This window comes from Aquarana catesbeiana, linkage group LG04 (genome assembly GCF_042186555.1).
Source record: "Aquarana catesbeiana isolate 2022-GZ linkage group LG04, ASM4218655v1, whole genome shotgun sequence".
Lineage (NCBI taxonomy): Eukaryota > Metazoa > Chordata > Amphibia > Anura > Ranidae > Aquarana > Aquarana catesbeiana.
Genome location: NC_133327.1, coordinates 170,637,656 through 170,665,207, shown reverse-complemented (window position 1 = coordinate 170,665,207; position 27,552 = coordinate 170,637,656).

The following is a 27,552-nucleotide window of genomic DNA, read 5'->3' as shown; positions in this document are numbered from 1 at the left end:
ATTTTATGCCGTAGCTTTATTTTTTACTTACAATTTTAGCTTGTTTGACATTTTTATGATTTAATAAGAATGGGATTGTGGCTAATATTATATCATGCATTATTATTGTACTATTGGAACAGATTTTTCCTATGGGAGCAGTTTAACAATCGTATCCCCCATTGTTCACTACATGGTTACGATATTGCTAGTCAGTAATGAATGTTAAATAGCTGCAAATAGCCCAGACAGTACTTATACTAAATGTAAGGGATTGTAATGTATGGAGAAGGCTACAAAATGTGCAAAATGTATTGCCCAATTCCTGATCTTCCTTAACATTCCCTCACGGAAATACATTTTAAACTTAAAAACAGCTATTTAAAGTGAACATATGGGCAAAATAAAGAAAAAAAACAAACACTTAGAAAACCATGCAGCACATTTCTATAATACATGCACATGTATTGGATTCAAATCCTCATGTTTCATCCCTTTAAAATGCTGCAAGTACAGAAAAAATACATGTTGATCGGTTAGAAATATTGTGTTGTTAATTTACTAAAACTGGAGAGTGCAAAAGCTGGTGCAGCTCTGCACAGAAACCAATCAGCTCCCAGGTTTTTTTTGTCAAAGCTTAATTGAACAAGCTGAAGTTAAAAGCTGAGTAGCTTGCAATGAGGGCACCCAATCTAGTGTGCTCCCAAGCTGCTGCTCTGCGTGTCCATTCAGACACAGAGCTGTGGCTTGGCCCCACCCCCTCTCTCTTCTCACTGGCTCACTGGCTATTATTGACAGCAGTGGAAGCTAATGGCTCCTGCTACTGTCTCAGCCAATGAGGAAGGAGAGTCCCCAGAGAGCCAATGCTCTTTTACACATTGTTGGATCAAGAGGGAGCTCAGATAAGTATTAGGGGGGGCTGCTGAACACAGAAGGTTTTTTACCTTCGTGCATATAATGTATGAAGGTAAAAAAACCTTCAGCCTTTAGAACCACTTTAAGCTTATTAATAACATAGATATAGTGACGTTTTGGATATTTATATATCAGCTCCTTCATCAGGCACAATGATGTCATAAAGGAGCTGATGTATAAAATTCTGGAACATCACTGTATCTATGTGGAAGTAAAATTGGGGTGGAATTATAGAAGTGCCAACAGATACTAATAGAAACCATGTGACTATAGAGAGACTTAAAGAGTAACTCCACTTTTGTCGAGAAAAAAAAATTCCCTCTGGGTGATCTATGTACATTTTAACATACTTTGTTACAGATTCCTACATTTTGCCGGGATATGCTTTTAAGCCTGCGGTCACACCAGTGCAACTTGTCATGAGGTTTGATAGTTTCAAATTGCATGACAAGTCGCACCCTATTGTCCGCATTGGAAGCGGTCAAATCATAGTTTCATAGTTGGGAAGGTTTAATAAAGACCATCCATCCAGTTCAACCTGTATGGGTGTGTGTTTGTGTCGATAATCATTTCCCATATCCTTGTATATTGTGTTCACTAAGATGCACATCCAAAAATCTTTTAAAACTATCAATACTTACTGCTGACACCACAGATTGTGAAAGAGAGTTCAACATCCTTTTTGCCCTGACAGTGAAAAACCCCCTACGCAGCTCATTGCATGGCCCCGTGTCTTCTTACACTCTCTGAGACTAAACAGTTTCCTACCTATGCTGGGATCACCATTAAGATATTTGTATATCGCTATCATATCTCCTTTCTTAGTCTCTTCTCCAGTGAGAATAAATTTAGTGCTTGTAGTCATTGAGGTCCTCCAGTCTTTTTATTCATTTTGTTGCCCTTCTCTGGACTCTCTCCAGTTCCAGTACATCCTTCCTGAGGATTGCTGACCAGAACAGGATGGAATACTCCAGATGTGGCCAAATCAGATTTATAGAGTGGCAGGATTATCACTTTATCTCTGCAGCAAAATTCCCTTTTTATGTGAAAAAGGACCCTAAAAGGGACACTAGTACCCCCCGGTACAAAGGGACTTTTACAGCAAACTTTGAAAGCGAAATAATTTTTTATAAAAACATATTATTTATTTGAAGAAATGCTTAAAAACGCATAGATAAAAATAGTAATCCATACAGAACATTTGTGCGAAAATAAACAATTTATACATAATATACTCTTAACACATTCAAAGATGAATACAAGTTCCTCCGTAAGCCTAACATGTTTCAGGATGATGTACCTTCTTCAGAGTTCAAGGCAGAGACAACAATACATTATCTGAAGGTGTCCAGTATACATACCAGTATTAAATTGTATGAAAAAGTGTAAGAGTATGATATCTTTAAAAAGTCCGATAAACTTCTGCTATCAGTTGTCCACCAAAAAGAGTATAGACTGCGTTCAGGCTCAAAACAGCCCACACAAAGGCCCCGAAGTAGGACAACTACCAGAGCGCGGCCACAGAAAAGTCCTGAGAGACAAGTAAATAAATTATTATACTTGGCTTGATGATTTTAAAACTAAAAAGGCTCCCTACACATAAGATGTGTGGGGAAAAACCCATCCACACATCTTATAAATCTTTGTCCATTCTGGGCTTCCTGTTTAGTGGTGGCCATAGAGAGGCTATGTTTCTGCCCTATGCAACCTTCTGCATTTCCCCCCTCATCCCCCTCCCCATAATAGTGGATGGATGTTGTGTAGACTCAGTTTTGGAGGTTCCGTTGGATTTCTCCCATGGTGTTTCTGCATTCATTTTTATAAATCTCTGTCCCCCCTAAGTTTACGGCGTAGTAGTTGCTATGGTGATGCTCCGTCTCCACCTTCACTTATTACACTAGGCCCCATTTCTTCCCCTCCCCCTTCCTTTCTCTGCTTCAAGATGCTGTGAGCTGTCATTCACCACCTATCTTTTCTTCAAGTTGCGATATTATGACATCATCGCGTCAAACGTAATAACACGACCCCAGCAATTACCTGGTTAATGATTTGCACTGCACAGGCGGCGGCGGCCTATAAAGCCCGCAGATAGAGCTCTGCCCGGTGCAATTTCTGCCTGTTAAAAACAACAATGTCCTGGCTACTCGGGAACCACTAATCAGATCTAAAGTAAGTAAAAAGGCTAATTAAGCCACCTTTACCTTTATCACTGTATCTTTATGCTCTATTTTATTTCAGTCAAGTTGAAATGAGTCATGTGATTGTTCCTAATTATATCCTTTTTAACTAATTACAAAACACGACAAGTGGTTATTATAAATATCCCCTTTCCTTCTAAATTCATTAATGGAGATGTATCTAGCTGAGGTTCAAGATAGAGATATGCTATGATAGGGGGTTTCTGGTAGGGGGACTTTTTAGTTGGCAATTTTAAATCACCAAGTCAAGTACAATAATTTATTTAATTGTCTCTCAGGACTTTTCTGGGGCCACGCTTTGGTAGCCGTCCTACTTTGGGGCCTTTGTGTGGGCTGTTTTGAGTCCGAACGCAGTCTATACTCTTTTTGGTTGACTGATGGCAGAAGTTTATCGGACTTTTTAAAGATATCATTCACTGCACATACTCTTACACTTTTTCATACAATTTAATACTGGTATGTATACTGGACACCTTCAGATAATGTATTGTTGTCTCTGCCTTGAACAAAATGTTACGGTAAATTTATTTTCACATGTCTTTCAGAATACATTCATTTTCTCTCCTAAAAAACGCCTCTGAAGAAGGGACTTTGTCCTGAAACATGTTAGGCTTACTGAGGAACTTGTATTCATCTTTGAATGTGTTAAGAGCATATTATGTATAAATTGTTTATTTTCGCACAAATGTTCTGTAAGGATTACTATTTTTCTATTACTATTTTTATCTATGCGTTTTTATGCATTTCTTCAAATAAATAATATGTTTTTATAAAAAAATCTTCGCTTTCAAAGTTCGCCTTAAAAGTCCCTTTGTACCGGGGGGTACTAGTGTCCCTTTTTAGGGTCCTTTTTCACAATAGATTTTGGGATGTTGGCAACGCTTCATTGAGAATTTAAATTCTCTTTGTGGTTCACCACTATATACATAAATTCCCTTTTTAATGCATGCAAGCTGGCTTTGCTTGCTGCAACTTGACATTATACATGTGCGGGTCGTTTCGTTCCGAATTAAAATTTGGACTCATTTTCATTATTCAGAAATTCGGATGTATCCAAATTTCCAAATTAGAATAGTACCAAATTGAAATGTATCCGAAATAACGAAAAACAATTTTGGACGAAATTTGAATTTGAATAATTTTTGAATAGTTTTCAAATAGTTTTCATATTAGAATAGTTTTCAAATTCAAATAGTTTTCAAATTCTAATTCAAAAATCTTTCAAATTCAAATTGTTTTCCAATTTCCAAAGAGAATAAAATAGTATACAAAATAAAGGAATAGCATAGAAAAATAAAAAAAAATTATTTTTTCTATTCTATTCCTTTATTTTCTATTTTATTCTTTTTGGAAATTGGAAAATTTGAATTCGAAAATGTTTTGAAATCAAAAACTACTCGAATTCGAAAACTATTCAAAATTGATTTGAAAATGTTTCAAATTCATTTGATAACAAATAAACAAAACAAATTCCGAAAACGATTTGAACAAATTAAACAAATTTAACTAAACAAATTGTTGTGAGTGTGGTACGGAAACTTAATTAAGATCTCAGTGTTTTCATTTTAGTGCCTCCAACCTTATGGTAAATTTTGTGAACCTAGTTCAGAATATCAGTACATACCACAATTCTTTCCTGAGTTTGTTAAATTATGGGGTTTTCTTACCAATGTATAAATATCTCCCAACAAAATTAAGTAATTAAGTAAAAAATTTGACTTTATTAATTAATGAGTATAGTTATACAATTTCATACAGAACTGAATCTTTTGGTGATTTTGGAATTCACTCCATAACATGGCGAGGGTCAGATGTTAATTGGTAGTCTTTTCTGATGGGTGGTAACTTGGTGTGCAGTGTATTGAAGATTAAGGTTGCTGGTACCCTCTGCTGATGAGCTTCAGGACCATCGGTAATTGTCCATGGGTTTCTCAGGATACTTTTACCAAGTGGATAGTGAGAACCACTAACCATAGGATTAACAGGCCAATACACATTAAAATCATTACATCTGTTAGTGGGAAATATGATCTGCTCTCTAATAAGATGTGGTCCTTCTCGGAGTAGTCAAAATCTTCAATTGATAGATTGTTCTTTTTAATAGCCATCTGGATGGTGCGGTTAGACTTATGTTCTAACATGAATTTTAGGTCTGGGTTCATTGGTATATCCTGATGTTGGAATGTATCGATACTTTCAACTTACCCTTGCCAGAATTTGGTTCCTATCGGATATAATGTGGTTTTCCCGATAGTGATTCTCGCATTAGTCGGGACCTTGATAATAGACACAATAGTGGGCAGAGCTATGACATGGCTCATGATTTGTTTTTCATAAAATATGCTCATGTTTTTTAATGGGGTGCTTACCAGCCATTCGTTTTTCATGAGTATTTCCACTCGTGCATTTGTGTATTTCCACTCGTGCATTTGTACTTCGCATTGTTTCAGAACCATGTTTTTCATATTCCATGCCACATAGTGTGTGGGTTGTGTCATATACAAATGGGTTTCCGTTACATTGGAAATTTATGTCCTTAAATTGTGTACATTCCTTCAAAAGGGGTATAGCATATAAATCCAGCATCCAGGGTTGATAGGCAATCAGGTCCGGGGTTTTGATTTGTACGTGTATATCACCTCTCCATGTTCCGACACTATGGATTGTCTTCATCTGGAAAATATTCTTGGAGGAGATGAAGGGTATGGCCAACAGGAAACACACTTCAAGATCTTCTGGATTGATATATAGTAGCATAGCACTTCCTGTTTTGAAAACCAGGTTGATCTGGAAGTCTTCTACGTCGCCCTCATTGACCCGGGTGAGTAGGGTTTTTACCATCTCAGTAGACAGAAAATAAAGGGGGATGTATCTGTGGGAGAGATCATTCATTCCGTCCTGTATTTCATTTAGATAGGCCTTTTAAGGTATGGAATAGGATTGGTCCCTGAATGAATAGTAGTTCCCTTTTGAACAGTTTGTGACTTTGATGGAGATCTATAGACCGGGTGATCAGTTCTGAATGCAAGTTGACAGTGACCACTGTGTCATGATGCGTAAATCTGTTAACACAGTTTTTTGTGTTTCCAGTTCATGGTGGATGGCTCGGATATTCATTTGTAAATTTTCAACTTCTGTTGCAAGAGTCTTTACAGAAACTGAATTAGCAGCAGATATGGTGGTGGACACTACGGCTCTGAGGACAGTGATGATTAGTCCTGCTATCAGGGCCCCCATGAACCTCTTTGGTCTCTTCTCGCATGCTATAGCTACTGGGACAAATAGTTTGCGAGCTTGGGTCAGTATTTCGTCCACCTGAGTCCTTGCCACTTTCAAGTGCATGGGGTACCATTCCTTGATCTCAGGGGATTGGATCCTCTGTGGGTTAAAAAGTCTTTCTATAGAGGTCTTTGGATCCACACTGACGCAAACTTTTTGGGTGGGGATTCTTTTGTCTGTCAAGATGAATTTGGGAGCTTCTTGGACCAGTATTCCCGAGGAAGGTCCTGGTTGGGCGATAAGGCTGGCCTGACCTGGTATGGACAACCATAGCAGAATACCAATGACTTTCCATATGGTGGTTTCCTGGGGTGGTCTCAGGGTCGGGTTCCTTCTTTGGTGTATCTGGTTGCTATCACCTCCGATTGCGAGTTTGGATTGCGGAAGGGATATAATTTCCCTTATATATACACTGTTAAAAGGAAAATAGGAAAATAGACAGTTTAAGTAACACATAGATATATAAAAAAAAATTGATGGTCAGGTGAGGTAGCCCTTTTAATTGACCTTGAAAGTATATGTTGCCGAGGGTTAGTCCTCCAGCAAAGGTAATTGGGACTTGGGGTGGCAAGCACGTAATTGATTGATGTGCACCCATCTTTCACTGATTTCACCATTCTGTGGAATATGCAATTTATATGCCACGGGGGAGATTTTGTCCACAATGTTGAATGGACCTCTCCAGTACGGCAGGAATTTCCATTCCTTTACCTGGTTTCTCGTGAAAGGTATCGGCCTGATCATTTCCTTCCTTCTCTTCACCTAGGACTTTGAAATGGCCCTTGGTTTTCTTAAAATACAGAGTGATCTCGTGGTCCTTTACCAAGTGGTCGATTTGACAAAACAACTTACCATGTTTGACAGGTTTATCATTACTTTTTACCATGTTAATCTGTTTCCATTGGGGAAGATACTCCACAAAACTATTCCTGACATAATTTGAATCAGTGATGATGGCAAATTCTTTAAGGCGGTAATCTATGGCCATCTCAAAGGCTTTCAGGATTGCAGCAAGTTCAGTAACTTGCCTGCTTCTTGGCCCAAGCTTGTATCCCACAGAGATTGGGGCTACACCTTGGGTCCATATAATCCCGATGCTGGCCACTAGTTGTGGCTGGTCTTTGTCCTTATAATGATAGGCACAGCCATCTACATAAACACACGGCAACTGTTTACAGTATTTATCATCATAAACCTTGTAGAGAGACAACATTTGTGCTTCTAAAATGTCATTGTCCATGGTCCCCACGCAGGGATCAGTGGCGGAACAATCGTGCAGCTCAGCTAGGCCCTGGGCCACTGGACTTTTCTTGTTCTGTTTGTATCGAATTTCCAAGGGCCACCCTTGCAAGGACAAAGTCCAAGCAGTGATGTGGCTACTACACACATTTCTATCCCTGATACGTTCACTCTGTTAATACTGGAAAGGCTGGTGTGCGGTCTCAACAATAATTCTTTCACCTTGACTGTAACTGCGGAAATTCTGTAATGCCCAGACAGTGCACAATAAAGCTTTTTCGCAGTCAGAAAACTTAATCTCAACTGAGGACAATGTTTTACTGGTGTAAGTGATAATCTTACTGACATTCTCTTGTTTCTGATAAAGAACAGAACTCATACTTACCCGTGTGTACCCTGTCTCAAGAAAAAATGGTTTACCTCCTTCTGGATATGCAAGGCAGGGGGCTTGGGTGAGTCATACCTTCAGTTCCTTCATAGTATCTGTTTGTTCCATGCCCCATGACCACTCAGTGTCTTTCTTCAGCAGATGAAGTAATGGTTTGCTAATCTCTGCGTAATTATCGATGAACTTACGTGAATAGTTAACCATTCCTAGAAACAATCTTAATTTTTTAAGATTAGTAGGGACTTTCAGTTAAATACTGCTTCAATCTTTTCCTTTTGGGGGCTTAAACCTTCTGACGTAACTTCATGGCCTAAGAAATTTACTTGGGTGCGGCACCATTGTGCTTTCTGAATGGATAGCTTCACTCCGACTGTCCTTAGCTGGCCCAAAATGTGTCGGAGTTCTGTGAGGTGTTTGGTCATGTCAGTACTTTTGATGAGGATGTCATTGACGTATGCCAATGTTCCTTGCTCCAAGGCATCTGGCATAGCCTTGTGCGTGAAGACTGCAAATTCATGGCCAGAATTGATATAGCCGAAAGGCCTGCGCACCCAGCAGTACTGAAGGCCAGTTTATATTGATCTTCTTCGCTGATTTTTATGGTTCAGTATCCCTGGGCACAGTCAAGGGCAAGGCACTGGTCTATGTAGGGTACGGGCCATCCTGACATGTAGACGCGCTTATTGAGTTGTTGGAGATCAGCGAACAAGCGCCACTGTCCATTGGGTTTCAAAATTCCCTGGATGGGGTGACTGTATAAGCTGTGAATGGGCCTACCCCATTCGAGTATCTTCCTATCGATCTCGGAGAGAGACTCATAGGAGGCTAGCGGAAGTCTATACTGTTTTATAAATACTGGAGGGTCGGTCTGGATTTTGGCGATGTGGAGATCAATATTCCCACAATTGTAGGAATCCTGAGCAAAGATTTCCTGGAATTCAAAAGAAGTTTGCGGAGCAATTGTCGCTCAAGATCATTGGTGCACACATCGGCTAGGGCTATGATCTCTTCGACTATCTCTTTGAATCCCGGAAAGCTTTCTGTTTTCCCTATCTCATAGGCCTCTTCAAGCCTGGTGGTCAGGTCATTGGGTGTACAAGGTGTATTTTTCTCCCAATCAGGTCCCTTGGGGTACTCTTGTTCTCTGATTGGTTGGTCTCTTCAATTCTACAGGTACCATCCTTAGAATCAAAGGGGTAAATGGACTCTACGGTGAATATACCCTCGGGTAAAGAATTGAACGATTGTTCAACTAATTTCTCCTCAGATAAATAGTCATCTGGTATGAGTCCAATCACTTGGTTGGTGACTCCAAACGTATAATACCCCATCTCTACCGCAAGGCCGATAAAGGTGCCCTTGGGTAGGTTAAGGTCCTGATTTGGGAGGTTGTGTATGTAGATGGACATTATCCGCTGATGCTGTCAGGAAAGGTTCCCTCTGCTGGTAATATCTATCATTTGGTGTGCAGTACTGAGGTCCACCAGCAGGTGTCTCCTGGCAGTTTGGAACTGTCAGGAGAGCCTTTCCCTACTGGTATTATGTGATCTTTGGGCTGCAGTACTGGCGTCCACCAGCGGGTGGTTCCAGGCAGTGTGGGGCCAACATTACCTCTTGTAATCAGGCATCACCTGAGTCTGATTGAGATGTGTATAAATACCTGGCAAGTGCACACACACCTTGCCCTGGTATTGTCCTTGTGCCCTGACCTGCAGCCTGTTTATCTGTTATCCTGATCCTGAACCTGATTCCTGTATCCTGTATCCTGAACCTGTTTGTATCTGTTCCTGTATCACTGGACCCTTGCCCCGCAGCCTGATCCCTTCCATCTTGTTCACTGTCTGTTTACTCCTGGCCCCCCATCTGCTGATCTCCTGTTTATGACCCTTGCCTGGCTTGACTACGATTCTGTTACTCCCTTTTGCTATATATGCTATATATGCTGGTTGGTTTATTATCACTGTTTGGTTGTTTGGTTTGTTCACTCTGTTTGTATTGGTGGTGTGTTCACATTTATATGCATTTACTTTAATAAACTTACATTCACCTATTTATGTCTGGTTCACTCTGTCGCAGTCACACAGTTCTGGTCACATCTGGTTTATGACAGAATACCAGGGCCATCCCTGACCAGAAGTGGCTGAACAGGGGAACCATGAGGTTCTTTATTTTTCTCTGCTGGCATCTGAAAGTGGTGATTATTGCCGCCAGGCTTTGAAAGGATGGTCTAGTGACCAGCTGTTTGCAACTATCCGTTTGACTCACTGCCCGGTTGATCAGGGTTATATATTGTTTGGGGAGGTTCAGCCTTTGATCAAGATCTGTACTGAGCTGGCCCTGCCCTGTATTCCAGAGGGCCATGATGATTTCACTCATCCTTTTAATGTGAATCAGGTTGTATCGCTAGTGTGGCTTTTTGAAGATGATCCTTCCGATTTTTGTGAGCACTACTCAGCCTGTTCCCCACAGGTGATCACTGAGTGCATTGTATCTGCTCAGTCTTTTGTTAGACAGGGAGATTTAAAACTACAGTTTGTACAACCTATACTTTTGGCATGGTCTGACATGGTGCAATCAGCCCCAGCCAAACAAACCACCACTGCCATTAGACACCAGCCTACCCAAATGTATGTTTCCCCATCACCCATGTCAACCTCAGTTGCAGCCCAGTATATGCTGCTCCCAGCCAAATACTCATATCTCTGCTCCCTGTACCTATCCTGCATTCAACTGTTGTGGAAAATTTTATATTAATGTATTGTCATAAGAGTCTCTCAGTGTCTGTCCTCTTGCAGCCCGCTCTAAAGAGCTGACTGGGGTAAACTGACGCTGGTTGAGATCCGTTTGGTAGTGAAAAGCTCTTTGGGGATGTAGAGAAATGTTTGCGGAGTGGGGACCTGTCCGCCAGCTAAGGGCCCCTGTGCTATGCACAGAACGATCGTCTGGTGGGGGTGTGTTCGTTCTGCAAAGACATTATCGGTTTAACGAGTGTGCTCTCATGTTGCCCCTGTGTGCCTGATCAACACATTTGTGGCCCAATGAGTGTACACCTGCTGATAATCTCTCGTCCACAAAGACAGTAGAATAATCCAGGTATACATTGTTCTCTGGAACAATGTATAATAGGGATTTCTATCAACGGAAGTACGGGAGTCTTTTGGGTTGTTCTGGTTGGAGACAGGGTTTATGTTTGAAAGCAATGTGGATTCTAAAAACATGCATGCACCCTGTCTCTGCTCAGACACACCCATAAGACTCCTGTAGTCATTGTTCATTGGTTGTTGCATTTTCCTGTGTTGTTAAATCCTTATATGGTCATTGATATCCTGTGAGGTCATATCCTGTGAGGTCACAAGCTTTGTAAGAGGTGTTATTGGCTGTTGGAGGCCGAACCCTCGAGTTTTTGGGACTTCCTGTTATACTAATAAAGAGTGAGCACATGGCTGAGGAGGCAGTGTGATCTTGGAACTGGAACCGTGAGGATGTGTTTCTATTTGTGAGCATGGGGCACACACCAGAGGAGGGGCTACATCAGAAGGAGAGACATATGATCAAAAGGTGAGATGCATTTATATCATTAGACGAAATTGTTATTATGATTAGAAACAGGAGATTTGGCTGTGTGCTCTGTGTGCAGCCAAATTTCCATGACACAACCCACCTGCCTCTTCTCAGCTGCCTACAAACCACAAGATCTTCACCCAGCTACCGTTACCTCTTCTTTGCCATATCCCAATCCTCCTATCCAGTCGGCTGCACCCCTTACCTACATTCCTGCAGTCACCTACAGAGCTTCAGTGGCTAAGCCAAAGAAAAAACAAAAGTTTTTTCCAACCAAAGCGATCCTGCCATTAACCCAACCTGCCTCCACACCCACCTATCTGTCCCAGCTTGAAGCTCCGGTGCCAGAGTTCCAGCCCGAGGTGCCAGAGTTCCAGCCCGAGGTGCCAGAGTTCCAGCCTGAGGTGCCAGAGTTCCAGCCCGAGGTGCCAGTGTTCCAGCCCAAGGTGCCAGTGTTCCAGCCTCAAGAGCCAGAGCCAGTGTTCCAGCCTGAAGAGTCAGCTTTCCAGTCTGAAGAACCAGAGCCAGCGTTCCAGTCTGAAGAGCCAGAGCCAGCGTTCCAGTCTGAAGAGCCAGAGCCAGCGTTTCAGTCTGAAGAACCAGAGCCAGCGTTCCAGTCTGAAGAGCCAGAGCCAGCTTTCCAATCTGAAGAGCCAGAGCCAGCATTCCAGTCTGAAGAGCCAGCATTCCAGCCGAAGAACCAGAGCCAGCATTCCAGCCTGAAGTCCAGGTGTCTGTTTCCCGGTCTGAGGTTGCGATGCCCGTTTCCCGGTCTGAGGGTGGGTTACCCATTTCCCGGCCCACAAAGCCTTCTGCCCAGCCTGATGTGTTCCTGTCTGCTGTCCAGCCTGATGTGTTCCTGTCCGCTGCCCAGCCTGATGTGTCCCTATCTGCTGCCCAGCCTGATGTGTCCCTATCTGCTGCCCAGCCTGATGAGCCTCTGTCTGCTGCCCAGCCTGATGAGCCTCTGTCTGCTGCCCAGCCTGGTGTGCCACTGTCTGCTGCTCAACCTGATGTGCCACTGTATGCTGCCCAGCTTAAAGTGGCCATGCCTGATGCCCAGCTTGAAGTGCCTGCTGCCCAGCTTGATGTGCCCATGCCTGCTGCCCAGCTTAATGTGCCTGCTGCCCAGCTTGATGTACCCATGCCTGCTGCCCAGATGGATGTGCCTGTACCTGCTGCCCAGCTTGAAGTGCCCATGCCTGCTGCCCCACTTGAAGTGCCTGCTGCCCAGCTTGAAGTGCCTGCTGCCCAACTTAAGGTGCCTATGCCTGCTGCCCAGCTTGATGTGCCTGCTGCCCAGCTTGATTTGCCTGTGCCTGCTGCCCAGCCTGATGTACCCATGCCTGCTGCCCAGCTTAATGTGCATGTACCTGCTGCCCAGCTTGATGTGACTGTGCCTGCTGCCCTGCTTAATGTGCCTGCTGCCCCGCTTGATGTGCCTGTGCCTGCTGCCCCACTTGATGTGCCAATGTTGGCTACCCAGCTTGATGTGCCCATGCCTGTTGCCCAGTTCATTGTGCCTGTTGCCCAGTTCATTGTGCCTGTTGCCCAGTTTGCTGTGCCTGTTGCCCAGTTCAATGTGCCTGCCGCCAAGCTCGATGTGCCTGCTACTCAGCTTGAGGTTCCTGTGCCTGCTACTCAGCTTGAGGTTCCTGTGCATGCTACCCAGCTTGACATACTTATTGCCCAACCTGATGTGACTTTGCCTGCTGCCCGGCTTGACGCCATGAAGTTTCCCCAGCAACTGCTAGTTGGAGCGTCCGGAGGTCACTCCTTCGAGGGGGGGTACTGTCAGGAAAGGTTCCCTCCGCTGGTAATATCTATCATTTGGCGTGCAGTACTGAGGTCCACCAGCAGGTGTCTCCTGGCAGTTTGGAACTGTCAGGAGAGCCTTTCCCTGTTGGTCAGGAGAGCCTTTCCCTGTTGGTTCCTGGCGGTGTGGGGCCAACATTATCTCTTGCAATCAGGCATCACTTGAGTCTGATTCAGATGTGTATAAATACCCGGCAAGTGCACACACACCTTGCCCTGGTATTGTCCTTGTGCCCTGACCTGCAGCCTGTTTATCTGTTATCTTGCTCCAGATCCTGAACCTGAACCCTGATTCCTGTATCCTGTATCCTGAACCTGTTTGTATCTATTCCTGTATCCCTGGATCCTTGCCCTGCAGCCTGATCCCCTCCATCTTGTTCCCTGTCTGTTTACTCCTGGCCCCCCATCTGCTGATCTCCTGTTTATGACCCTGGCCTTGATCACATGTGACACTGTGGGCGTGGTTTACATGCTTCAGTGCAGTTGTGGTCTTCAATATGTCGGACGAACGTCGCGACCACTGGGGGTCCGGATTTCTGAACATGTTAGCAACATCAAACGTGGACTTAAAACTCATTCGGTGTCCAAACATTTCAGAATCCATCACAATAGGGATCCTAAACAGCTTTTTTTCTGGGGGATAGAAAAGGTCACCAGACATTGGAGGGGGGGTAATTTTATCAGACATCTCAGCCAGAGAGAATCTTTCTGGATACATAAAACCAGGGTGTCTGTCCCGAGAGGACTAAATGTGGAGTTTGATTTAAACTGTTTTATTTCTAACAAATGACATAATGTATCCTGTTTTTATTATCTATAGTGTATTTACCATGTTGTTACTATGTATTTATAGATTCATTTATTGTTGTGTTGTTACTTTTATGCAGGCGTGTTTTATTTATGAATGTGTGTAAAAATAAGATTTTTTACCACCAGCTGGAGAATGTTGCGGGTGCACCATGGGTCATATTAATGTTTAAAAAAATTTTTATTTACACATTTTTTAGTACACATTAACATTTATCTTTGTAGTTACATTTGTAACTTTTGGAAATTTCCTTGCTCCGCATTAACTAGTTCTGGTACCACTGCTCTTCATTCCATTAGCTGTGTTGAACCAGGCTTTTTTACCTTTATCATTTTCTTTTAAATTTTCTTTTAAATTGTATTGTATTGGGATGATGTCCCCATTGAGCTCAGAGGATGTTTTTCTCCTTCGGGGACTTCCGGTCCTACGGCTTCTGACACTCCCATTGCTTGAGCGGGTATATTAAGGTTCTACAGGTGACAGGTGCTCTCCACCCTCGCTGACGAAGTCTTTCTGACGTAACGTCGCGTACGAGGGCGGTACTGCTTGACCGCCGCCACCCGCAGCCTTCTCTTGCTGACAGCTGTTCAGATACGAACAGTCTGTCCCATCATAAAACACTGCCGCAATTGCTTGTATTCATTGGCGCTCTGCCAGCGTCCTCTTCCTATTTATAGTGACCTAATAAACTTGGACCATTGGTTACCTACGGATCGCTCTTAGATATTATTATTTTTTATGTCATTCATTCTCCCTGGGGATCTCTACCTCTCTGCCCGGCATCTCCACACGGACCTCCCCCCTCTCCCAAGGATATCGCCACACTGAGAGAGAGAGTATTCAGCGGTACATCAGCTTCACACTACAGACCTGAGGAGATTTCTGCAGATGACAGCTAGCCCAGCAGTCTGCCACGGATCCATTTATGCTGTTCTGGACCCCCTATAATCAAGGGGTCAACTGGATCTGGTAAGCACAATCTCTTTCTACACCTACCGCTTGGATTAGAGCTTTTTATGAGTTCCCCCAGAAGAAGAGTTACCTGCTATATTGCTATTTTTCTATTACTTAAGGACTTTTTTATTTCTAAATGCTTGATTAGACTATCCAATACCCTGTGATCATTTTTTTTGCGCTGCACTTATTTTATTTATTGTATGACCCTGGCCTGGCTTGACTACGATTCTGGTACTCCCTTTTGCTATATATGCTATATATGCTGGTTGGTTTATTATCACTGTTTGGTTGTTTGGTTTGTTCACTCTATTTGTATTGGTGGTGTGTTCACATTTATATGCACTTACTTTAATAAACTTACTTTCACCTATTTATGTCTGGTTCACTCTGTCGCAGTCACACAGTTCTGGTCACATCTGGTTTATGACAGATGCAAATTGATCAAGGGTGCATGGGTAATTTTTATTCCCTCCTCCTGTATTCTCTGGGACAGGCATACTAATGCATCCGATCCCTTCAGGTTTTGCCCCTTTTTGACATTTATGGGGAGTAGGAAATTTTTTTATGTCCCTAGGGATAATAATTCCTCGAGCTACCTGAATCTCAACAGCATAAGGCATCTGTTGTTGGAACTTCAGGGCTAAGGTCATATCTTGGTATCCCTCAGGGTCCCCCTTTAGTCGACTCCATAAGCATTCATTTATTAGGTCAATTTGGGTGGCAAAATGATGCAGTAAGTCGTTGCCAAGGTAAATTTGGAATTGGGGATTATCCAGCACTATGAACATGTGGGTTGTTGTCTTATTACCTATAGTGATATTTGAAAGGCATCTAGCGACTGAATTATGGTCTTCAGAGTCATCAATGGTATCTGTCATCCAATGTCGCTGAGGAGTGGAGAAACAGATCATTTCCATGTCAGAAAGGTGACTAACAAGGCCATGGCTCACAAAGCTATGCTCTTGCTTTAGATCAATGTTGGCATATTTTGACCTATTAAGACCATTTATCCAGATAGGGATAAAGAGGTCGCTGCTAACCCTTTCTATTTCTGTCAGGAACTGGGCGTTATTTCCCCCTTTTCTTAGTTTTATTTTCCTGATGGATGGATAGGGTCAGTACGTTATCCTGGAGAGAGATCTCTTTTATTTTATCCCGGGGAATTTTAAAAATAAGGTCCTCATCCCCTACTTCCAGGCCATGATTGTCAGGTTGGATAAGCGTAACATCAGCAAACTGACTTTGCCTGAAGTGGATTTCTAGAGAACCAGGCCTTTCTTCCACCAGGTGGCAGTGTTGCCGGGAATGGGAAGTTTGAAGTCTTTCATATTTAATTGGGGAGTTGACCTGTGACCTCATCACTTGATTCACACAATCAACAATTGTGTTGAGCCTCTTAAGGAGACTCATTCCAATGATCATGTGATGGTGTGGGAGATCTGCAATAATAACAGGGTGCCAATTTTTATTTTGTAGATAAAAAGAATCATACAAATCAAAAATGAATATACAATACACTTCTTTTATAGGTACAGACTTTGAAGTGGAGACATAAACCCTTCAATACTGAGGGCAGAAACAGAGCATATATCAAACAATGTATGAATTCTATGGAGAGGTAAGACAGGGCATCGTAGAGTCTAGGAGAGAGGGAGTATCCATAAACCTATCCCTAAAATTGGGATTCTTAACTTCTACCTTGGGCTTACGGGCAAGCCACCCCTATGGGAACTCACTGTGGAGTTGCCCATTATTCCCGAGATAAAGTCTTCCGCTACATCGCTTTAGCTCTACTCTTACTCCCAAACTGAGCCTCTGGTCACTTCCAATTTGCAGCCTTTCTGTGTTGCTTACATACAAGTAGCCTGTCCAATATCAAGCCTAAAGTCATAATACATTCATAATAAGTCTGCCTCAGAAATCTGCCCAAGACTGGTCAAAGTTCTAACTTAAGTTGAACCATTCTAACCTAACGTGGAGACAAGAGTCTCAGGAAAGGTAGAGGGAAAGGTGTGAGAAAAGGAAGAGTAGAGAAGGGGGATACTCTCCGAGAGGAACCAACTAACTAAGGAGCTTGCGGTGTGCCCGGATACAAGGAAACATTACATTATTTGGCCCATGGCTCCCAAATAGTAAAGAATAATCCACTTTTGTTATTTAGTTTTGCAACGATTTGTTCCTGTGCCATTATCCACAAAACCTTCCTCTTAAAGCTCTGAAACGAAATGCTAGGTTTCTTTCAGGATTTCGCTATGGTAACTTTAGCTCCTAAGAGGATAAAGAATATTAACCTCTGTGTAAATTTAGGACGATCCCTGATCCTCCCATTCAGCAGAGCAACGGAGGGATTAGGGTTTATTGATTGCTGTGAAATAGTACTGATTGTGCAAAAAACTTTACCCCAATATGATCTGATTCATGGGCAGGACCACCATATATGTATCATAGACACCTCTAGCTTGCACTAGGTGTAATCTTTTGTGAATGTATTCGGTCACACCATAATCAAGGACCCTACTTAAGTTTCCCTGAGGCCCAGTGGCCTTTTTCTGGTTTGAGGTAGCTACAGCTGGGGCAGTATCATCATCCTGGCTGTTTCTAGATGGACTCAATTTATTATCACTACCAGCCATGTTATTATACAACAGATATTTTTCACAATGTATATGCAAAGACAATCACCAGTATGTTCTGTAATGTGGTAAGATTCCCTCTTACAAAATATCTCAGCAGTACTTGCCAATTTTATGTTGTGAGTGTGGTATGGAATCTTAATTAAGATCTCAGTGTTTTATTTTTAGTGCCTCCAACCTTATGGTAAATTTTGTGAACCTAATTCAGAATATCAGTACATACCACAATCCTTTCCTGAGTTTGTTTATTTATGGGGTTTTCTTATCAATATATAAATATCTCCCAACATAATTAATAAGTAAATAATTTGACTTTATTAATTAACGAGTATAGTTATACAATTTCATACAGAATTGGATCTTCTGGTGATTGTTATTTCACACACACATGATCAAAACATCAACACGGCAATGAAACAATGTATCTAAATATTACAATTTATTCAGGGGAGCCCAAATTGGTCTGTTAGAAAAATATGTGCGGTAATCGCGCTTTATATTCAAGAACACAATATCCCTTGTCGTTCGGGGAAACAGTCCTCTGAATTTCTCCGGCCAGAAGGAATCCAAATTATGTCTCACGGAGTCAACAGAAAAATATTGCCAATTTGAAATAAATATTAATCCAACAGAGCTTACTAAAATTAAATGGGGCAATAGTACTCTCCCTGGGACCATAGAAATTTAAATTGATGTAAATAAGTTTGTCTGAATTCCCCCAAACACTACAATAATACACAGCCTAGACAATCAATTAATGTAAATACATTAACTATAAAATATAATCCCTACAATTTTGAGAGAAAAGATAATTAAGATTTGTATGATCTGTATCTTACCAACAGTTTAAAAGGGGAAGAAGTCCGCCAATATCTAAGTACATCGAGTGGTTCCAGTCACAAGGTCCAGCAGGTGGGGAGTGGTCAAATATCAGCAGACTTCTTGATCATCTAGGGGTGTTTCCGGCATGTGGGTCTGTGATCCCTTCTCTATGGTCCTCACATCCTTTATACCATTTGGGACAATAAGCTTATAAAATTATCATAAGCTCAGCCTAGAAGGTTTGGCTTATTCTCCATTGGTTTGGAGAACTTTAATGATTTACACGGTAAGCCTAGGTAATATCATCTTCAACCACTAGGTGTGTCTGAGGACAGAAAATGTATTCTAAACTATTTGTTAAAAAAAAAAATATGTTTTCTTTTATAATGGGTATTATCTATAGATTGGGGATTTTGCATATATATGTCTATATTGTTCAAGGACCCCAGCAATTGGTACAAAATATAATACATTTAGTATAAATTTGATTAACTAATATCACACACAATGGATATATATATGAACAAATGTATGACTCCTGCATATCCTATGAAAACCTATTTGTCTTGGGACAATGCATATTATATGGGTATTTTCATGTAGCAGCGGTCACAGTTTCTGTTTTTACAACAATGATGGTATCTAGACACAGTTCTTCATTTGTTCTACCTCAAAATTTATATTTCTATCTATGGCAGATTACTCATGGAGACAGTGTATATAAAAAATATGGTTGTTATCTGTGACTTGGAGTCTGATATATAGCAATTGTATCTCTTATGATCATATATATAAAAAATCATACAGGAATTGAATGTCTTCCTTGAGTATTTGAAATAGATTTTGGACAGGCTATACTGACGGTTTAGAGAAAGGATTAGCTGTACAAACAATTTCTCCTTATACACACTTTTAGTCAATATCATTATAGTCTGTTCATACATTTGGGACTGTAGGCGTTTTTGGTGTAATATAAACCTCGCATCTCAGTCATTGTCTAAGGGACAGCTTGAGTCAACATTGGGGTTGACTAAGGATACAATTTCACATTTTGAAATAATGGGGTTATTTACCCACTTTTGTTTCTTTAATCGAAGGCTTTGCAACTTGGATTTGGAAACACAAATTTTGACCATTGTCAGCTAGTTTCGTGTAAGATGACATTATTGTTCATGTTTACTCAGCTTAAACATAGGTTTTGTCTCGTTATTTCAGCAATCAGTCTATTCTGTTGGGAGGGGGAGTGCTTTCCTGGAGCGATGACACAGTTACAATCTAAATGAAAAATGATGATATTTTGATGTGTCTTGGCCATGTCTACTTCACATTGCATGCTATTGCTCATAAATTCTCACAGATGATTTCCAAGTTGTACCTGAAGTAGCACTGACATGCGGCTTAGAATTGTGTGATTTCAAGTGGTTTCAAAGCCGCGTTTGGCATGACTGAAGACTAAAGAAAATGGACAATGGTTTTGCACATATTTCCTTTATTATTCATGATCAGGCCTTGTTAAGAAATATAAAAAAAAATGCATAAACCTATGGCATTCATATTTACAACCAGCAAGCATTTTGCCAGTTTCTTTTTTCCTCTTATTGTAAAAATGTACACTTAAGTGAATGGGTCAGAGCAGTGACTCATTTCTTTTGTTCCCCTCTTTTCTTAGGCCTCATTTACATGGGCGCTTATACCTGTATTTTCTTCAGTTACTTTCTGGTTTCCAGGCCTAGGCAAATTATGTCATACATTGTACATCCCAGGAGTCATCAGGAGGAAAGGAGAGAAGGAGGGGTTTTCTCAGCTAAGCAAACCCTCATGCCTGCATGCCTGAGCTAAGGGAAGATGTATACCAGGAAGTAAATGCTCCACAAATCAATGCTCGGACAATCAGGAAGTGGGTCCTGAGACCCGTCACCCAATTGGCTTAAAGGACAGGATCCTATTGGACGCCTAGGAGGAGGAGGGAGGAGACGCATGGCAGAAGCTGTTGTGATCCAAAGGAGGAGGAGAAAAGATGAAAGCCACCATCGCTCGTAGGAGGCGCTGCCCACCTGCTACCTAGATGGGGAAATTGTGGGACTTTGATGTTCGACTGACTGTCCTCCCACATGGGAGGGTTCCGCCAATGGGAGTGCCACCAGTCGACCGACTTGGAGGTGGTTGTTTGCAGCCCCCCCCAAAAAAACACCAGCTGCCACTGGGGAGGGGCCATAAACAAATTGTGCATTTCAGGCAGCTCACCTGTTCCCACATGGCTGTTAAAATGGGACAAGCACTCTTTTTCCTTACTTTTTTTTCTCATTGGTTCCCATTCCTAACCCTCTCCTTTTCTCTATATAAAACAAAAACATTGTGTCACGCTAACACTTAGCTCTCGACTGTACTCTGGAGAGAAAGGCGCAATGGGGAAGTTCTCCTATACATTTTATGGACTCCTTCATGTCATCTCTCCAGGAGATCCATGTCACCATCAGCCCATATTCAGGGTTAAATTACCATTTCATGGCGTCCTGCTCCATATGGAGGAGTGCTTTTGATTCTAGTTTCCCTACTGTCTTTCTCTTTGGATGATTTGTACTTGTCACCCTTATGCATTATCATATCTGTTACAGAGTGCCGTGACTTTTTTCTACATGACCCACTTCTGTTATATGATCTTGCCATTGAACATGTCTGGATGTGGTTTGTTTGGACACTTTATTGTCAAAATAAAGAATTTGAAAATAAAATGGGACAAGCAGCTGTGTCCATGCAGCCACCATAGATATGAAAGGGTTATCTGCACAGAGCACCCAGTGGCTCTAGCTGCTTAAATACACAGCTCATTTATGGGCTATAGGTGTAAGCCCCCTTGTGAATGAGGAATGAGGATTCAGCCAGAGACAGCATTCCTAAAAGAAAATAACTACAACTGTGCTCTTAATTTAGAAAAACCACAGTATTCTAGAAATTCTTTGTCATTAATTAATTGTTTATTTTTAAAACATATAAAAACAGATACAAAACATCAGTTTAAAAAAAATCATAAAAGAAGCAACTAAAATAATTGACTCAAAATTAGTAATGAGAAATTCCAGGAAAATGAATCAACTGAATTGCTAGTACTATAGCAAATCCTGCAACTAATGTTGACTTAATTTACCTTAATTGGAGTTCTGAGTACCTCACTGTAGCTAGAAAACCCTCTCCATGTCTTATGTGTAGCACCCTGATGTTTAGGCAGGGTTCCTAGTAAATGTATTTGCCAAGTGATTGTTGCCTTGGCCAAGTAATAGGAACTGATTTCACCCTACTTCTGGAATTGCTGCACTTCTCTCTTCTGTCACTAGATACCACCCGGGTATCTGGTGGCATTGGATAAGACAAGGGCATTGCAAGGAAAGATTAGGAATGAATGGGGTGTCTCAGCCAATGGGCAGGGATTTCCTTGGGTCCCTTGGCCTGCTAGGAGAGCCTATTTATTTAGGTGGAGTCAGGTGATCGGGGTTCTATGCCACCTGGTAGGCTGTCTGGGCGGACGTGTGTCATGCTTCCCCAGGCTGCTAGGCCAGAGACCTAAGGTCTATCCCGGGGACATCTGGCTTCTAGGCTGTCTGAGGGCCTATCCAGAAGCAAGAGAGCAGAGTAGGGTTGGAACTGCAGCTTGTATTCCAACCAGAAGTAACGTTCCTGCCAGCTGGAGAACCTGTCATGGTCAGAGGTAGAGGAGAAGCTGTTACCACTAAGGGAACATCCACCTTATTACCGGGGACCACTGTGAATAGCTGAAACAAGTACCAGGGCAGTATTCTCACCAACTGGGGACAGTGAAGAATTGGGAAACTTCAGCAGATGTCAAGCCAGAGACCCAGCTAATAGAGGTGATGCTTGCAGAGCATTATCGTGTGCCAAGCCAGGGACCAAGCAGGCCAGTGGGGTGACACTTGAAGAGTATCTGTGAGTGCCAAGCTTCGGACCCAGCAGGGATGTGGGGGAGATGCTTGAGGAAGATACTGAGTAAGAAGATTGGAAGAGCTCAGGGGATCCAGTGGCAATGGATCAGCAAGTCTAAGTGATAGACTGGGAGCTCAGTTAAGTGAAGATCTACAATAGGAGATTGTAGAAGAAGTGACAAAGGTTACAACCTTTGTTAGAAACTGTTTCAAGATTGTTGCCTTAGGAGACAGTGGTCCTACTCATGCAGACCTGGTGTCTAGCTGGATGCATTTCCCTGCATGACTGTCTATAGAAGTCTCAGAGTCTGGCAATTAACATTGCATCTACTTAAGGGTGTCCTGGCCTCAACCCTCTTTCCCACAGTTCTGTTTAAAAGACAATAAATCTCTTTGCATTCAAGAAGTGTCTGGCGCCCATCAATCTACTTTGCATTGCACCCACCATGCCTTGTAACCCACTCTACACAGAAGGATGTCAGCTGTCCCTAACCCTGGAGGTCACCATTAGGCCTCAAGGGCCCCAGGACTTGTCTACATATGTATAACTCTGCTTCCTAAGTTTAATATATATTGAGAAATCCATATGTCAAAGACAGAAGGTAGCCTTCAGTAGGTATGTTTTGGAGCACATTTCCTAGTTTACAAAAAAGATAAGCAAAATAAGGGTTCCCAGATTTTCAGCTTACTGACAGAACAAAATGTGGGGACTATTGCATTATAGCTATGTCTTCATGAAATGTAACACCTTTTTGTCTGTTTACAGATGGACATAAGTCAGATTTAGAGAAAAACACCTCTCAAAGGGACACAAACACTTTTGTTGGCTTTCTTTTAAACATCAGCAATTATTGGAGGTCGATATCAAAGGACCTTCTGCTGATACAGTATTTCTGTAATGTATTTTTGTGCTTTGGGCCCCCTATACTCCTAAGTTCTCTCTCATGTATCCAAGTTTTACAATAAACAAAAAATAGGTCTAGGTGTTTAGCAAAAAATATATTTTGTTTCACGGAAAGCTTAACAAATATAGCTTAGAGCACTATGTTGTGTGGGGAGCCAATAGGTTCTGCATTATAAAGGTTTGGCATGTCAAGTGGTTACATTTTCACAAATAACCTGCCTGCAGAAGTTTATAAAAATTGCTTTTTAAAATTATTATATGTTGGTCATCTTGCAACAGAGTAAAACATGAGATTAAGTGGTGTCTAATGTTCTAAAATCGTCAAATTCAGCAGTAGGTAAATGTGTTTGATCTCTGCTTGTTTTAGACATCTCACCACAGTCTTGGCAACAAGCAGTGGTAAATTCAAAGATAGACTGCATCTTGGAACAGAAAACCTGACCATCTAATAAAGCTGCTCAAAACATATTGCTTACTATCATTAAATTCTAACAACCAAATTAAATAATAATAAAACTAAAGGAAAGCAGGCTTGGATTGTTTTTCACTGAAGCTGACTTTGCACACTGTACCAGCTAATCAAAACATAAATAATACATGTATTTAATGGGAAGTATACAGTGTGCTGGCCACAGCAGACATTAGCAATGTACAAAAGTAAAACTGTCTGGATTGGTGGATACAGTGGTTGTAAAGGCATTAGACATGTGCATTCGTTATAATCTGAACACATTTTTGTCCGAATTTCGGGGCTTTTCATGTGCATTTTAACAAAAGGATAACAAACGCGCAGAATACGAAATTTGAAAGATCCAAAATAAAAAAAATGCTTTACATTCATTATATTTTCGTATCATTGGGACAACAGTTCAATATAGAGAGATAGAAGTTTCGACATGATGGTGACAATAGCGATCTGTGTCTATCGAACCTGCGGTCGAATGTGCCTAACCTAACTCTATTAGTCCAAGATTATTTGACATAGAGAGAAAAGATTTGACATTATAGAAACAATAGTAAAAGAGCTCTTAGTGGTTGCTGCTGGAATGGGTTGGGGAAGTAAAATGATGATGATGATGAATGTTATTGGCCTATTGTAACCAAAGAGGAGGAGCGGTAAAATAGCTCTAACCTAAGTACACACATACAGCCAACTTACTTTCACTTACGATTGATAGCAGACACACTGAATCATTTCAGACAGTCAATCTTAGCTGGTCCATTTGTTTGTTAAGAGAGAACCTGAATTAGAATTCTACTATAGCTTGTGGGCAGAGAATTCGACCGGAAATATACCATCGCGGCGTCGTACAGTTAAGCTGCTTTGTCAAATCTTCTTAGAACATCCAACAGACACCATGGGGTTGATCTACTAAAGGCAAATAGACTGTGCACTTTGCAAAGTGCAGTTGCACTCTGCAAATCCAGTTGCTCCAGAGCTTAGTAAATGTGATTGGTTGTTCTTTGCAAAGTGAAGCTTTGCCTCATTTACTAAGCTCTGGAGCAACTGCACTTAGGGAGGGCAACTGCTTTTTGCAAAGTGCACAGTCTGTTTGTCTTTAGTAAATCAACCCCATAAGCCTTCAATTGACAGACTCAACCTTAATTAATTCGGATTTTCACACAAATGCATTTTTTAACAAACAAAATAAAATCAAAAATAATTTCCCAAAAAAATAAATTAACTAATTATGGGAGTAACTAAATAAATTTATTTTTCGGACGAAACCAAAATTCTGAAGCAAAATATTTCAGTGTGCACATGTTTAAAAGGCATAAGGTTTTTATCTTAATGCATTCTCTGCATTAAGGCGGGAACAAAATAAGGGATTAATTCATTTGAAGATGTTGTAAACCCTTACATATACCCACTGAATTGACTAGCCTCAGGTGATACACAGAGATGAAATGAAATCCTCCTACATAAGTTGTACCTGTTTATTTTCAATCCTCTCTCCTCTACATCAATCTAAAGTCCAGAATTTACACAAGTTTCTGAGCTTCCAGAGTCAGGGGACAGAGATCTGAGATCACACACTGCACAGATCAGAGAAGAGAGCCAAGTGTAATCTGAGAGCTAAGTGGAGAGAATGGATGCACTCCCCATCTACACCTAGAAAAACATGCACAGCCGAGGCTGTCAATCACAGGTTGTGTGCTGGAGCTCCCCTCCCTCCAACCCTCTTGATTCCTTGGAGTCAGTACAACCTCTCAGAAATGACTCATACAGATAGCAGAAGAACAAGGCAGTAGACAGAAATCACAGTTGGTGTTTTGGATTGCAGCAAATACACAAATTATAAAAGAGGCTGTTATGGTCTTAGAACAAGCTGTACTGAATTAACCGTAAAAGAGGAATGAGAGGTCAGATTCTGGCTGGGATGTTAAGGTTAGAAAACTTGCTAAAAACTAATACTATTTGGCAGAAAATACAAATTTAAGTTTACATGTTTGTATTTCTTCAGTGTATTTGGCCATTTGTACACACTCCCCTTTTATATGTTGTGGTTGCTGTTTGCCCATTTGAAAATAACTTTTCAGATTTTAGTCTATAGTTTGCTATTACATCAATATTTATGATTCTCTGGCAAATAGTTTACGATTACTTTCATCTAAATTTTCATAGAAGCAACCGCCCTTATTAACAGAAAGCCATTTGTGATCAAGAAAGGAAATACTTTGGGAACACTTTTAAATGAGGTAATCTTGAAATCCAAATGTTCTTTTTCATATATAGGGGTGCCTTTCAGTTCCATCCATAAATGTGACAGTAAATCCCTTGGTTCATTCAGCTTCTAGATCACAACTATATATAGTTAAATGATGGCTGGTGTCTAGTTTAACACCTTCCCATCTGGCCTATAGCAGAATGAAGGCTGGGCGGTGGCTTTACCATCCTGAATGGAAGTCATATCACGTCCTTTGCATCGTGCCGCTCATGCACGCTCCCGGGGCGTGCAGCGTTCAGTGGCGAGCTGTATCCCTTGGACACAGTGCATCACCTATTAGGGTTAAGAGCCCATGAGGTAGGCTCTTTACCATGTAAACAGCTGTGTCCAATCACAGCCGATCACATGTAAACAAATGCTGGTTATCTGCATTTCCTTTCCCCAGCACTGTCACTGTCTGAGGAAAGGAAAGCCGATAACTGACTTTCCAGTTACAGGGGACATTTACAACATATCAGTGTCCATCAGTGCAGCATATCAGTGCCCATCAGTGCAGCATATCAGTGCTGCCTATAAGTGCCACCTTATCAGCGCAGCCTCATCATTGCCCATCTGTGCCCATCAGTGCAGCTTATCAGTGCCCATCAGTGCAGTCTCATCAGTGCCCATTATTGCAGCCTCATCAGTGCCCACCAATGTACCCTGAACAGTGCCCATCAGTGCAGCCTCATCAGTGCCTATCAGTGCACCCTCATCAGTGACCACTAATGCACCCTAATCAGTTCCCATTAATGCAGCCTATCAATGCCTATCAATGCAGTCTATCAGTGCCCATCAGTGCAGCCTCATCAGCGCACATCAATAAAGAAGGTAAATTACTTATTTGCAAAATTGTATAATGGAAATTAAGAAAAATTTTTTTTTTTTTTTAATTCTGTCTTTTTTAATTTGTTTAGCAAAAAAAAAAAACAGTGGTGAAATAATGCCACTAAAAGAAACCTCTATTTGTGTAAAAAGAATGTTAAAAATGCTGTTTGGGTACATTGTTGCATGACCGCACAATTGTCATTGAGGCTTGGTTTACACTAGTGCGATGTGGCACCCTGCGAATCCACTGCAGGTTCCCACATCGCACCTGACTTGCACAGCAGTTCACACTGCACTATGCAAACTGCTGGGAGTGTCAATAGAAAGTTAATGACACCCCCAAATCAGTTTGCATATCTCAGTGCGAACTGTCAATTCTGACAGGAATCAAATCGCATGGGTGTGAACAGGATAGGATTTTGGTGCGGACCAAAAAAAGGGTCCTGTGTGAGTTTGGTCTGAATGCGTTGTGAATTCAGCCATACAATCTGTATGGCTGAATTCGCATTGCACAGACATTGCATGTGATTTGCAGTGCGGTGCAAATCACATGCGATATCACACAGCTAACCAGTGTGAATCG